The following is a 15,674-nucleotide window of genomic DNA, read 5'->3' as shown; positions in this document are numbered from 1 at the left end:
CTAGCATATACTTATGGAGCAGTATTATAAACTCACAACCAGTGAGTTTCTTATTTCTGTACACAGATGCAAAAATATCTAATGAAATACCACCAATTTGAGTTCTATAGAATAATTACAACATAATATGTCATGATTAAGTGGGTTTATCTCAGGAATTCACGAATCTTAAATATATTAAATATGTTTAAAAATTGAATCCTAGTAAGGCCTTTAACAAAGCCCCATGCCTAATACTGATAATGTTTTAGTAAACTGGAGAGGGAGAGAGAGAGAGAGAGAGAGAGAGAGAGAGAGAGAGAGAGAGAGAGAGAGAGAGAGAGAGAGAGAGAGACAGAGTTATTGTACTAGAAACTATCTTTAAGAAATGGATGAAATCATACTTACAAAGACATTTTCCTCAGGATGGGGATAGATTTTCCCTTAGATAACATCTGCAATTAGTGATTATACTTTCACATTCTTAGCCTTAAGTCACAGAACAGTGATCCTAAAATATATAAAAAAAGATTTCCAGCCAGGAGCGAGACCCCATCTCTACTATAAATAGAAATAAATTAATTGGCCAACTAATATATATAGAAAAAATTAGCCAGGCATGGTGGCGCATGCTTGTATAGTCCCAGCTACTTGGGAGGCTAAGGCAGCAGGATTGCTTGAGCCCAGGAAATTGAGATTGCTATGAGCTAGGCTGACACCATGGCACACACTCTAGCCTGGGCAACAAAGTAATAAGACTCTGTCTCAATAAATAAATAAATAAATAATAAAAAAGATTTCCAAGTTTACTTTTTCTGCCTGCTCCCTCTTTTTATGTCTCTCTTTTAGTCTATAGGGAAATAATCACTACAAATAATTCTCAGGCAATGGTCCAACTCCTGTTTTCACTGATCACACATATAAGAATGAGCCAGTTAACACATAATCTTTAACCCAGATATGAAGACACTGACAGAGTAATCTTGTTTACCCCAGTGGCAGTGGGGTAAGTGGCATTTAAAAATTATTAGATAGTCTTTTTTCTCCAGGGTAGCTTTCTTCAAGGTAACCAAAGTTCAAATATTTTATCAGAATATTGAAATGAAAGCTTTTGTGTTGGATTTATTATCTGCTAGTACAACCCTAAATATAAAGGACAAAATCAATGTATGGATTATATAATCATTTTATTTGAGGTATCCTATAACATTTTTTATCAACCACAGAAGAATTTTTCCCCCAATGATTAATAAAGCTCACCTAAAATATTCCAGAATAAGCTATCCTCCATGGATCAGCTAGCAATAATCTGTGGCGGTAAATAAGAGTATTTTACAGCAGGTGCTTTTGAAATGGAAAATAAAAAGTATGAAAGGTTGCTTAACTTGATCAAATAAGTTTGAGAAAATCATGATCAACCAGAATTAAACCAATGCTTTATGCAAGAATTATTAAAATATTTAATGTCCTTCATTAAAGCGCTTGTGTAGGATATGAAATGCCACATTTTCTGAATTTGCTTCAGAAATATCTTTTTTCCATGCACATAGCTTGGAATTCATGATTCAGACAACACATTTTGGAAATACTTCTCTAGACTAGTTCGCACATGAAGAGAGACCAGGTTTTATGTATTTTGACAATGACTACAACTTTTTAGGTTTCATTTTATTTTTAGTTGACAAATAATTATACATATTTATGGGATACAATATGATATTTTGATATATCTGTACATTTTATAATGAACAAATCAAGGTAATTAATATATTTGTCACCTCAAACATTTATCATTTTTTGTGGTAAGAACATTCAAAATCTGCTCATCTATTTTGAAAAATACAGTAATTATTAACAGTCTCTTTACTGTGCAATAGAACACCAGAACTTATCTAACTGTAACTTTGTACCCATTGGCAACATTTACCCCAATACTCTTTCCACCCCTCCCTCAGTCTCTGGTAACCACCATTCTACTCTTTACTTTTGTAAGTTCAACTTGTTGCGATTTCACATATGAGTGACATCACATGCTATTTGTCTTTCTGTACCTGACCTATTTCAAATAACATAATGTCCTCTAGGTTCATCTGTGTTGTCCCAAATGACAGAATCACTTGTTCTTTTCTCCCCTTTATGAATGAGTGGTACACAATGTAGTACTATTGTATGTATGTAGCTTATATAGAACTGTCACTTGCCTTCCCAAGTTGAGCTGGACTAGTCTTTTGGCTTCTCTGGAATCTACAAAGATGGGAGTTGCCCTGCCTGGGAAAGATCACTGGGATGGATTCTGAAGTTGGTCAGGAAGACTAGCAATCTAGGGGCTAGACTGTACATCCTACCATGCTTCCAAAGGTGAACAGCTCAGCCTGAGGGTACGCTATGGGGTTGGCTGTTAACTCTAATTGAGCACTGTAGTTGACAGGAACACAGAGGTACCACCAAGGTCCATGTGCTGGTCACTGCATTTGTCCTGACCCCTTTGCAGTCAAGCTGTACTGTTTTCTCTAGTATTCCCCATGATGTGAAACCAGAGTGGGCTTCTGGGAAGTGTCTCAGAGTGCTAGAGAAAGTGGATGATTGCTTCCAGTTCCCTTTCCCCACTGCAGAAACCGTGAGCCCAGGGAAATTGTCTCCATCTGGCATGGAGCTGACTTACGGTGGGAAGCTGTGGGGTCAGAGTGAGACCATTTTTCTCATCCTTCTAATTTGGATTTCACTCAGTTTTGTGTACCACGTGGGTGTCTCAGGTTTGTTTACAGGTTTTGGTTTACATTTTTATTTACAGGTGTGTTGAGGTTTTCAAAAGGATGTTTGCATTTGTCCATAGTTGCTAGTTGATTTGTGGAGGGGAGTTGAAGATTTCCTATTCTATCATCTTACTGATGTCACTGCACCACTAGAACTTTATAATATGCTATGAACTATAGATCGAATATTTGTGTCCCCATAAATTCTTAAGTTTTAACCGCCAATGTTATGGTATTAGGAGGTGAAACCTTTGGGAGGTGATTAGGTCATGAGAGTGGAGCCCTCATCAGTGAAATTAGTACCCTTATAATAGAGGCTCCAGAGAGCTCCTTTGCCCTCCCACCATGTGACATTGCAGTGAGAAGAGGCCATCTATGAACCAGGAAGCTGGGCCTCACCAGACACCTAATACGATGAGGCCTTGATCTTGGACTTTCCAGCATCCCAAAGTGTAAGATACAAATTTACTCACCCAGACCATGGTATTCTGCTTCAGCAGGCCAAAGGGACTACGGTACTTTGTAATTTATTGGAATTTAACATGTACATAAAAAGAAAGATGCTAAGAAAATATATTTTGAAAAATATAAATTGTTCTCGCCCATTTTTGTTGTTTACATTCCAAATGTTACTGTTTGCTTTATTCCTCCCTCCTTCCTTTCCTTCCTTCTTTGCTTTCTTCCATCACTCCCTTCTTCCCTCCTTGCTTTCTTATCTCACTCCTTCTCTTCTTGCCTTCTTCCTTCCCTCCTTTTAAATAAATCCCTTTTCCCGATTCTAGCTTACTTAAGCAGGAAGAGATAAGCTGGAGGACAGAGTGACAGGAGTTTGCATGTTGTCCGGTGCCTCCCAGGAAATATGTAATACTCCTGCGTGAACCCTCAGCTTATCAGCTCTGGAAAAGTGATTACAGAAATTGGGTTTGACAAAATTGGGTTTCGGTTTATTAGTGATTTAACTTGCAAATTGCCTTTTTTGCCTCCCTAGGACTCCAGCTAAGGCTATTAGAAATGGAGTTGGACAATTCCCTATTGCTATTCTCCTTAAGTTCTGACATTTCATTATGTGCATCTTTGATTTTATTTTAAATAAAAGAAACTGAGAAAATATTGCTGAAATGTTTGACTTCTTTTTTTCTTTTCCATTCTTTCTTCACATTCTTAAGAGAATCATTCCAGACATTTTTAACGGATGCATTTGGAAGCCAGGCATTAATGGGGATACAAATATGCTTGGCGTTATGAAAGCAGGTATACAAGCGCCTGACAGTAGCACAGCAAAGGGTACAAAAGTTGCTATATAAAAAGTATAAAGAGAGATGAAAACATAGAAAAAGTATCTAATTAAAACTCAGGGCATAAAGTTGGAAATGGAATTTGAATTGGGCCTTGATGCTGATAGATTCAATATAAATAACTGGGATGTGGGCATATAAGAAATTGTATGAACAGGGAAAGAGAAACAGCAAAAATGCAGAGCAAGAAAAGAGGGACAGTAAAATTCTATGAGCAGAGAAAGGAAATAGGCTCTGGAGTCAAAAGGTATAGGAGTTAGAATCCTGGCTCTGACACTCATCTGAGTTATCGAATTTGCTATTGTACAATTTTTAGAGCATTCTATTATAACCCTTTTCATTTAAGACCAGTAGTATTGTCCCCACTTTCATTTCTGATTTAAGTTATTTGTGTCTTGTCTCCTTTTATCTTTCCCTGTATGTCTATATAAACAACTGTCAATTTTTGTCGTTTAAAAAAATAATTTTAACTTTCCTTGGTTTTCCATATTGCCTTTCTATTCCCTACTTCTCTCTCTTCTAATCTCTATTGTTCACTTTTTTTCCCCTCTAATGTTCAGTATAGCTTGTTCATCTTTTTCTGGTTCCTCAAAGTGTAAAGTTAATTTATGGATTTGAGGTCTTCCTTTTCACCCTGTAGCATTTTCTAGCTATGCACACCACTTTTCTGGACTGAATTCTAATTTAGGCAAAGCAGAGATGAGCATTTGCAACAATCCAATGTGTGGAGCTAGCTAAAGCTCCACACATGTTAGAACAGAGAAACCCGATAATTTGCGGATAAGCTCTGCTCTCCTCACTCTGGGATCTGGAACCACAGTTCCACACTGTGAACACAGGCTGTCACTACTGCAAGACCGCTGCCAGTCCAGGGAGAGAGTAAGGCAAGGGCAAGTAAAACAAGAGAAAGATTTCCTACTGTTTTCAAGTTGCCTTTTTCTTAACTAAATATTCACATTTTTGCTAATAAACCTTTAAATGTTTCCCCGAAGTTCTGACAATGTTGGTTCTCACATTTCTCTCTGTTTTTTTTTTAAAGTTTCTTCAGGGACATAAGAGCTAAGAGCCACCTACTTTGCCATTTTGCTGCTGTCATTCCTCTGGAACCTGTGCTTTATGTAGGTTTGTAATTTTTACTGCTGTCCACTAAAATTTGAGAAATTCTAAACAATGGATATGAATCTTAGCTTAAAAACAGAAAATATAAGTTTGCAGCTCTGTCATTCATAAAGTGTGTGGTCTTTGGAGGATTTTTAAAAAATCTCTGTGACTTGATTGTTTAGTGTACATAATTCAGTCTTCTTTATAGGCTATATTTTGAATAAATATAAAATACCTGGAAATAAAGGTACTCAATTAATATTATTTCTCTTTTCTACCTCTTTCTCATATTCTAAGACCTTAAGCATTTATTTCAAATGCTCCTCTGGCCTTCTCTGGAAGGGTCGTAGTGAAATGTCTGAAAAGAAATAACTTTAGTCTTAATTTTAGAAGATCAATTTCCTAATTAATTATTTCTCACTCACTAGTATGTGTCTCTGGGCTAGTTACTTAAGTTTTCTGGTTTGCCTTTCTCATCTGCAAAATAGAGGTTATAATATCTACAACATAAGGTCTTATGAATATTGTACAGAGAGGTGAATCTGCTTATCAAGATAAATAGTACAAAATACACTCAGGAGACTTTTTAAAAATAAATGAATGAACTAATGCAGGAATGATGCTAAAGCCTAATGGTATATGAAAAAGTAAGTTCATGAAGATAATGCTCAAGCTGTTTGCATTTAATAAATACCCATACAAAGATGAAGAGTTAGAGATAATATGTAGCAAAGAAGTGTTATCTCCCATTTTATAAATCTGTGGAGTAGAAACTTTTAAGCAGGAGAGAAAAGAAAAGTCAATACAGATATTTAAAAAATACTCTTTAACAAGTCAATCAATGCATCTGCACATCTGCACATTTTTTTTTGTGAAATGGAAATTCAGATACTTCACCAAATGTACATAAGATTTATTACAATGTAGGCCACTCTCCACTTTATGTTAAAAGTCATTGCTGTATAGGATATGAATGATGTTGACAACACATTTGAACTCTGTGTTAAGGAAATTTAGCGTCAATTATATTGTTTCTCTTTTAGAATAAGAATCAAACACACTATGGTTATAAACAAGCACAGTATAAATACACTGCGGTTATTGTGGAATTTTCCAATGATTAAATTCCCTATTTGGTCATAAATGCCATATGAAAACAGTTTGTTACATACATGAATTTTCTTTTCCCTGTCAGTATCACAAATTTCATAATTACTTGAGGGTACTACAAAATTTATGATTTCCAAACAAATTACTAATAAGATACATCTTTAGTATTCTGCCATCCAAATCATTTAACTGTCTATATTATCTACACTATGCATCCATTCTCAGGACAAGAGTTGCTACCTGAAGTGGACCAATTATACTGATCTTTACTATTTGTTAGTTTTCCTAGTAAACGAACTCCCCACAAAAGACAAAAATTAGGAAATTTGTGTTTGCTATTATAAATTTACCCAAAACTCATTAAGAAGTATGCACCTATTTCTTTACTAATACATACATGGCCTTAAGAATAGCATCAGCATCAAGATACAATAACAAGAGAAGAGGAATATAAAGAGATTTTATGTGCAGATGGTGCCTTGCTATTTATCACTGAGCCACAAACAATTACCCTGGAAATATTGAGATTAATAGGCCCATTTAGTAAAAGAGCTAATTGTGAGAGACGTCAGGATAAATCTGAGCTATTTTCCATATCAAAAGTTTTCTCCAGAACAATTGCATTTTCTATAGAGTTATAACCAACCCACAAGTGCCAGAATTTTTTCCTTCTTTTCCTATAATTTTAGGATGCTTCATTGTATGAGAATGTGTTTATCCCGGGATTGTGAGGTTATATGCAGATAAATCTGGAAAGTGTCACTGTCTAAGTGATGCCAATTACTTGTAGCATTTTCAGAAATTCAGTTTCCCTCTTGCATCCGAATTTCCTCTCCTCTTTATACTTCAGAGGCTAATAAAACCCAGCATGTTTTGGTAGTAGTTTCCAATTAATGAATATTCATGAACAGTGAACATTTGAAAGTATTTGGATTTTTACCATGCTGATAATGGAAGAATTTGATACCAGCTTCCTTAAGTCAACATGCAGTAAACAAAGCCAGGGAAAGAAGTTTCATGGCAAGGGCATAGGCTATGAGGCTGAAGAGTGAAGTTGACTAATAAAAAAATAGACTGAGTTTAGAAAACACAGATTCAATTTCCAGATCTGTTACTACTTCTGTGATTCTACACAGGTTGTTAATTTTTTCTGCCTCTTTTCTCTGAAATGGGATTTAAGTTTCTGGAATTAAATGAGACCATACATGAAGCATTTTGTAAACAGTGAAACATAATATAAATATTAGGTATGGTTGTTTCCTGAACATTTGTCAGTTGTGCCCATCTCACTCAAAAGTTTTAAACATCATTCTACCAAATACCTTGGGCTGGAATGTAAATTTCAGTGGGAAGAATTGCCATCTTGGAAGCCAGAGCATACTTACCATCCTGCTGAAAAGAAAGTATTTGCAAGTTATATTTATTTGACTACTTGTTAATCAGTTTTATTCTTTAAAAAAAACCTATAAAAATAAAGCAGGGTAAATACTTATTTTGAATGCTATAATTTTGCTCCTCATGGAAAGTACAATGTAGCAATATTACACAGTTAGAGCAATTTAGTAGAAGGCATGATGGAAGAAAATTGAAATCTTTAAGCTAAATGCCACCCTATACAACGTAAACTATCTATTTAAATGACAAGATTTAACTTTTTTGATTAGCCACCGCTAGACAGAAGAGACATTCACAAACAACTAATATCATACCAATATTTAGAATCATATTTTCTTCTTTAGCTTTACTTATACTAGAGAGGATAATAATAAGCATATTTCTTCATGGCTACATATTAACCTGATCAGCCAAATTTCTCCTATTCCACTGGGGTCTTTGAAAAAATTTAGACAAAAATGGAAATGAATTAGATAATATACTCAAGGAAGAAAAATTAAAGGAATATTTAATTCATTGGCAAGTCAAGTCCTATAGCCAGGGAAATAGCTGTAATCTACTGTTTCCTACCCTGGGTGATAAAAGACAAGTATTTTCTTTTTGCTTCATTTCAATTTGTTAACGATTGATAATTCTGTGAAGTACAATAAATACATCACTAGAACAATAAAATTTTTAAAAGAAGTACAAAGGAACAGCCTGTTTTTGTTATTATTAGATTCAAAGACATACTATTAACCTATCAAATCATGATTCATGTTTTTAAAATGTTTTCTCTCAGTGTCTGCACTTACATCCTTACTGAGAGTGACAAACAAGTTAAGGATTGCTACCAAGCTGCAGAATATACTTTAAGTAGCCATTTTTTTTTTTCTGTAAAGGGCCAGATAGTAAATAGTTTAGGCCTTATGCAACACATGATCTCTGTCACTGCTACTCAATTCAGCTGCTGTAGCCTGGAAACAGCAATAGACAAGATACAAATAAATGATCATGACTATGTGTTCCAATAAAACTTTATTTATAAAAACAAGAGATAATCTGGATTTGGCTCATGGATTGTATTTTACTGACCTCTACTCTGAGCTATGACTTCTGTGGTGTCTATCAATGTAAAACACATGAGAAGATTCTAAGACATGGACATATTAGATTGTTAGTATGAATAACTCCAAGAATAGGTGAAAATTATCAGGATTAATGGAATGAGATAAGAAAAACAGACAATACAAGGAATGAAGGTCTAATTTGGGACAAGCAAATTGAAAACTGGAAGGAAAAAGCAGGCTGTCACACACAGAGAAAGTATAATTGCTTTGACCGGATGCAGGTTAGGACTGTGTACCACCATAATGGTTAAAAACTGAGGCTCTGACGCCAGTCAGTTCTGGGTGCAAATTCTGATTTCATTATTTATTAACCCATTATAAAAGAGCAGTAAAGCTTGGAATGTTTCTCTTGCTTTTTTAAGCCTTTATTCTCAAAGTAAGGTGGAAAAACAAAGTACTTGACAGGTTGTTGAGATAATTAAATTAAATACATTTGTTAAATTTAATTAAATTTGGCCTAAAATTTCCTCTTTATATGGTGTAACCTCATATGTAAACTCAACTGTAACGTCATATGTAAACAAATTGCAACTTAACTTAAAAGTATATTCTTATAACAAGTGACTGAGTCTCGGCCAATTATAGCAACTGAGGTTTCAGCCACTCACAGGCTGCAAGCTGCTTAGACATACCCAAATAAGGCACACACCAAGCTGTAACAAATCAGGCTATTTCTTCCTGTCACTTATTTTTTTTCTGTGGATAAATACTGCCTGCCCACATTGCTGATGTAGCTCTCTAAACCTTTACTGGTTCAGAGTCCTGCCTAGTTCATAAATTGTTTCTTTGCTCAAATAAACTATTTAATTTGTCTCAAGATTTTCTTTTAACACATATATTACATTAGCACTCATTCTTACATAGTAGGCATTAAGAACACTGGTCATCATTAGCTTTTGGGTAAATCTTGCCTATGAAAGATTGAGTTGTAATTTTTTTAATAAACACTTTGCTGTGTTGTCGTTAAGATAGTATTTTAAATTCTCAGGCTGTGAGGAAATAAAGAAATTTTGTACAGAAGTATCACCCTGCTGTTAATCAAGAGACCTCAGTGTATTCCAAGTTCTGCTACTATCTTGCAACTTTAATCAATCTTCATTCAGTCTCTTCATTTTTAACATACGGTGATGCATTCAACCAAATATTTCTTTCCTTCACCATGTAGACTTTTTGTGTGGTGGCAGGAGTATTGAGTTAAATGAAGGTTTTATTCTTTAGATACTTCACTTAGGATAATGGAACTATCCTATTGATGAACACACATGGGCACAGAGAGAAGTAAAAGTCAATGGAAATCAAGAAAAGGGGCGAAGAAAGGAAAGAAGGGGTAAAATCCTTCCTAATGGGTACAATGACCACTATTTGAGTGATGGGCACCCTAATAGCCCTGACTTAAGAATTATGAAAGCTTTCTATGTAACAAAAACATTTATATCCCCTTAATATTTTGAAATAAAAAATAAAATTAAGAGTTTAGCTTTGAGTACTGCTTTTGCCAGTGACTAGCTATGTATGTAGTCAAAGATGAACTTAAATGTTCCAGGTATCATTTCCTAATCTGTTAAAATGAAGCTTTGAACTGATGATCTATAAGGCTGTGTGTATCTCTAAAATTACATATTCTAAACATTTTTGGATAGAAAATAAAATTACTAAATTACTAATGTCTGTATAAGCATCTCACAATTCCCAGTGCTCTGCAAACCTTGTTCTAATTATTAGCAAGCAAATAGAGTGAGCAAATAAAATGCTTTTTAGGCAATACATTCTATTTGCAATAACCTTCTCTCCAAAGAACATATCCTAATGTAGGCAACAGAAAGGGACTATTTGCCTGCCATTTACGAAATGTTTCCATTTGGTGATAGGAACTTGATATTCAGTTTGCAATTCTTGTAATCCTCTTGTAATATATCTCTGTGACCCTTGTAAAATATATCTGTGGCATCCTCTCTGTCAAGTATTATCAAGAGTCATAATGTTCTGCTTTGCTTTCAGTTGAGAATACTGTATTTGGAAAGATCAAGATTATCAGGAAAAGAAATTATGTTTTCATGTAACCTCAAGTTCTGGTGTGTGTGATAGTACCTAAACACTTACAGTATGAAGTTAGAATAACAAATGGGGCGATGGAACAATTATGAATGTCTAGTGAGAAAGAAGAATGGTCTAAGAACAAAGTGGGAGGTAATATTCTATAGCAACTTGGTAGTGACGTTTTCTGGTGAGAAGAATTTGTAGAAAAAGTGTCCTTGAAAGGACAAAGAGAAAAGATTCTGAGTGACATAATTGCTGCCCAAATATGTAGTCACACAAAAACCCTAGAAAAGATCTTAGTGTATATTAACATAATGCATCCACTTGTTTTACAGATAATTTGAATATCTATGCATGCCAGTTGTGTTATTATATGAGTACTTAGCTCATATAATAAAGAGTAAACAATCATGGATTTAAGTTCTTGATCCTCTCCTAACACTCTATTGTCAAAGCAGATTTTGTATTATTTATTTTTTATCTATTTATTTATTTTTACTGATCTGGGACTTCAATCACATAGATTCTGTTTTAATCCTTTTATTTTTAATAATATAAATTTATAGATAGGTGGATGAAGGGTAGATAGATGGATTGGTAGATAGAGAAACACTTTGTCATAGGAAGTAAGAGAATGATTAAGATTTCATAAAACTTGGGCCCTTTAGTTAGTTGAGGGGTTTTTTTTGTTTGTTTGTTTTTCTTTTCATACATCTTATTTATTTGGATTTTTTTATATTTCAAATTATTGATAGATTCAAAGAGTAATTTTAATCTCTATAATTTTGTTTTATTTTTCCCAAATTCTGTGGGTACAAATATTGTTATGAGTACACACCACATTTTAGTTATCCATTCATGAATTGATGGGCATTTGGGTAGTTTCCATGACCGTGCAATAGTGAATTGTGCTGCTATAAACATTCGGGTGCAGATGTCTTTATAATAGAGTAACTTGTGTTCTTTTGGATAGATGCCCAACAATGCTATTGCTGGGTCAAATGGTATTTTTATTTTTAGTTGTTTGAGGAATCTCCAAATTCTTTTCCACAAAGGTTGCACTAATTTGCAGTCCCACCAGCAATGTAAGAGTGTTCCTGTCTCTCCGCATCCTCGCCAGCATTTGTTGTTTTGGGATTTCTTGATACAGGCCATTCTCACTGGGGTTAGGTGGTATCTCATTGTGGTTTTGATTTGCATTTCTCTAATGATCAGAGATGTTGAACATTATTTTATATGTTTGCATGCCATTATTCTGTCTTCTTTGGAGAAGTTTCTGTTCATTTCCATTGCCCATTTCTTGATGGGGTTGTTTGATTTTTTTCTTGTTTATTCTTTTAAGTTCTAGATAGATTCTTGTTATTAGTCCTTTTCCATTTGGTGATAGGAACTTGATATTCAGTTTGCAATTCTTGTAATATATCTCTGTGACCCTTGTAAAATATATCTGTGGCACCCTCTCTGTCAAGTATTATCAAGAGTCATAATGTTCTGCTTTGCTTTCAGTTGAGAATACTGTATTTGGAAAGATCAAGATTATCAGAAAAAGAAATTATGCTTTCATGTAACCTCAAGTTCTGGTGTACTATAAGGCAATAATAGTTAGTTGAGTTTTTTAAGAAGGTTGACAATCTTGTCACTACTTTCAATAAGCTATCCTTTTGGTAACACAACAAATATTTATTGCCACTACTAAAAAATCCTTCACTGTTTCTTTATATTTTGAACTTATTGAGTAAATATGCTATTGCTTTAAAAATTACACAAAAAGTACAAACTTAGCAGGGATAACTATAAAAAGGAACTGCAGAAAAATATAAAAATAACCTGTGATTATGTCACCCTGAAGTGACCATTCTTAATATAAGAGACAGAGAGACGGGGTATGGTGGCTTCTGCCTGTAATCCCAGCACTCTGGGAGGCCGAGGTAGCAGGATCACTTGAGGCCAGGAGTTTGAGACAAGCCTGGGCAACAGTGAGACTCTGTCTATACAAAAATTTAAAACAACAGAAAATTAGCTAGGCATGATGGTGTGCACCTATAGTCCCAGCTACTCAAGAGACTGAAGCAGGAGGATCATTTAAGCCCAGAAATTTGATGTTGCAGTGAACCGTGATGGTGCAACTGCACTCTAGCCCAGACAACAAACCCTTTTTCAAGAAAAAAGAGAGAGGGGGAGGGAGAGGGAGATTTAAAAATATCTTTTTAAAAAAGTTTTCTTGTTAAAATATAGCAATTACAATGATAATTAATACAAATAGTTTGTTGATACCTTATTTTACATTCTGTCTTCAGAATTTTCTCATAGTTTTAGCTATTTTTTGAAAATAACTGCAAATGATCTCATGACATAGCTAGCCCCCTGGATAATATATTTTATGTGGCTTTTTATTTTCGCTATTACAAATAATGATGAAGTAAACATGATTTTGTATGTATATTTGCACATATCACTATTTTCATGGGATAATTCTTAGAAATGAAATTACTATTTCAAATGCTATGAATATTATTAAAATTTACGTATGTGTGTTGCCTGATTTACCATGAGAACAAATGCACTAATGTTTTCTTGAAAATAAAATGAATTGCTCATATAAGAAGCTCATCTGCATGTAAATATATTTCTAACAATACAGGAAATTATAATATTTTAAACCTTTTCTTATTTGGTAGACTATTTTACAGTTTCTTATATTTATTCTTTGCCCTGTTCATTTTTTGCGGGTATTATTTTTGTTCTAGAACATAAGAATACATTTATTTTTGACATCTATAATGATTTCTTATTCAGTAGAATTAAGCTCAACTATGGTGCAATTTGTCAAATCTGTTCTCTTTTCTCCTCTTGCATCATTCTAGAGATTACTTGATAACCAGTAGGTTATTAATAAATGTTTTCATAAGTGAATGAATGAGTTAATTAATATTGATCATTCAAGGTATCAGTAAATGTATTTGGATTTTAATTCTGGAATATGAAGTATTAATTATTTTTATCAGTGGTTTTAATCTTGAGATTAAGCAAGAACTGAGATATTTGATATACAGTGTTCATAATAAATACTAAAACTTTTTCTGCTTCTAATTAGGCAAATGCCAATTAGGTTGGCAAGACTGTGTTGTTTGTAATTGTTTGTAATTTATTTTGTATCCCTTTAAAAATTAAGATGGGGCCATGAAAAAGTAGCTATATCAGACTGATCCTCCCATCCCAAACAATTATGAAAGCTGGACAGAACCAATCAAACAACTTTTGTCACCTCAAGAAAGCATTAGTCATTAATAGGAAGGAAACACACAAGGGGAGACTGAATTTCTCCTTAACTGCATTTTTAAAATTGTGGTTCATAGAAAGTAGTCAGAGGAAATAAAGCAGTTAAACCTTGAAGCTGAGAAAAATTTTCTGAAAACACATGTATAAAAAATTCTCTCACAGCCTTGGCTGACTCCTAAACTGTAACACATGCAGAGCAGACAGCTAGACAGTCAAGCAGAGAACAGAGGTTGCACAGGAAGTGTATACATTGGAATCCAGGCCCAGATAGAGTTTAGATGCCATACAAAGGACACTGGGTATTCAGTTGGGTATTCAAGTGATTTGTGCCTTAGATATAAAGGCTGAACTAAAACAGACCACCCTATCACGGCCTAAAGTAAAGCATCAACAGACTCAAGATGATCCCCTCATATTCTGAGTGCAAAACAAAATGAACCAGAATCCTACAAACCAGAAATAAAAATTCAACAATTTTTATAGGAGTATAATATAATACAAAGTCTCCACAAGCACACTAAAACACAGACAAAAAGTAGAGAAAAGTAATATATATATATATATATATGTTTAAAATATGAGAAAAAAAGAATAGCACATAGTCAAAATATCTAACCTACATGTAACTGAAATTCAATAATGAGATAAAAGAGACAAAGGGCTAGATTTGGTAAAACAACCATATTTGAAAAAGTACTGGCTAAAACATAGCTATTTCTGATAAAAGACATGAATGCATGGATTTGAGAAGCTCAGCAAATGTCAACTGGTATAAATCCAAATAGTCTATCCTGAGTCAAACTACCAAGGTCACTGGATTCAAGGTAAATATACAAAAATCTGCTTTATTTCTATATAATTAGTAAAAAATACCACCAGATACCCCACAGATGAGAGGGGACCACTATATAAATATACATTCACTTGTTTTATAAAATAGGGATCACTTTAGGTAAATATGAAAAATAATCTTTTCAATAAATGTTTCTAGGGCAATTGGCTCATATTGGATAACTGTGGTTCCCAACCCCCAAGCCTCGGACCAGTATCAGTCCATGGCCTGTTAGGAACTGGGCTACACAGCAGGAGGTGAGTGGCAAGCAAGCAAGCTAAGCTTCATCTGTATTCACAGCCGCTCCCCATCGCTGGCATCACTTCCTGAGCTCCGCCTCCTGTCAGATCAGCGGTAGCATTAGATTCTCATAGGAAAACAAACCCTACTGTAAACTGCGCATGTGAGGGATCTAGGTTGTGTGCTTCTTATGGGAATCTAATACCTGATGATCTGAGGTGGAGCTGAGGCAGTGATGCTAGCACTGGGGAGTGGCTGTAAATAGAGTTGATCATTAGCAGAGAGGTTTGACTGCACAGAGACCATAATAAATCAATTGCTTACAGACTCATATCAAAACCCTATCAGTGAGTGACAATTAAGTTGCATCTGATGACAGGCTTTATAGTGGCAAGTGAGCATCTTCAATTGTAAAGCTGCATCTGGTAGCAGGTTTTTAAGTCAGAATCCAACACTGACTTTAGTCCATGCATGGTCCACTCATTATTTTTTACCACTCTGTACACATCTCTTTCCCACATTGCACAATTGTCTCAGTTCCAGT

The sequence above is a fragment of the Microcebus murinus genome, chromosome 3 (assembly GCF_040939455.1).
Source record: "Microcebus murinus isolate Inina chromosome 3, M.murinus_Inina_mat1.0, whole genome shotgun sequence".
Taxonomy (NCBI): Eukaryota; Metazoa; Chordata; class Mammalia; order Primates; family Cheirogaleidae; genus Microcebus; species Microcebus murinus.
Note: the sequence above shows the minus strand (reverse complement) of the source record.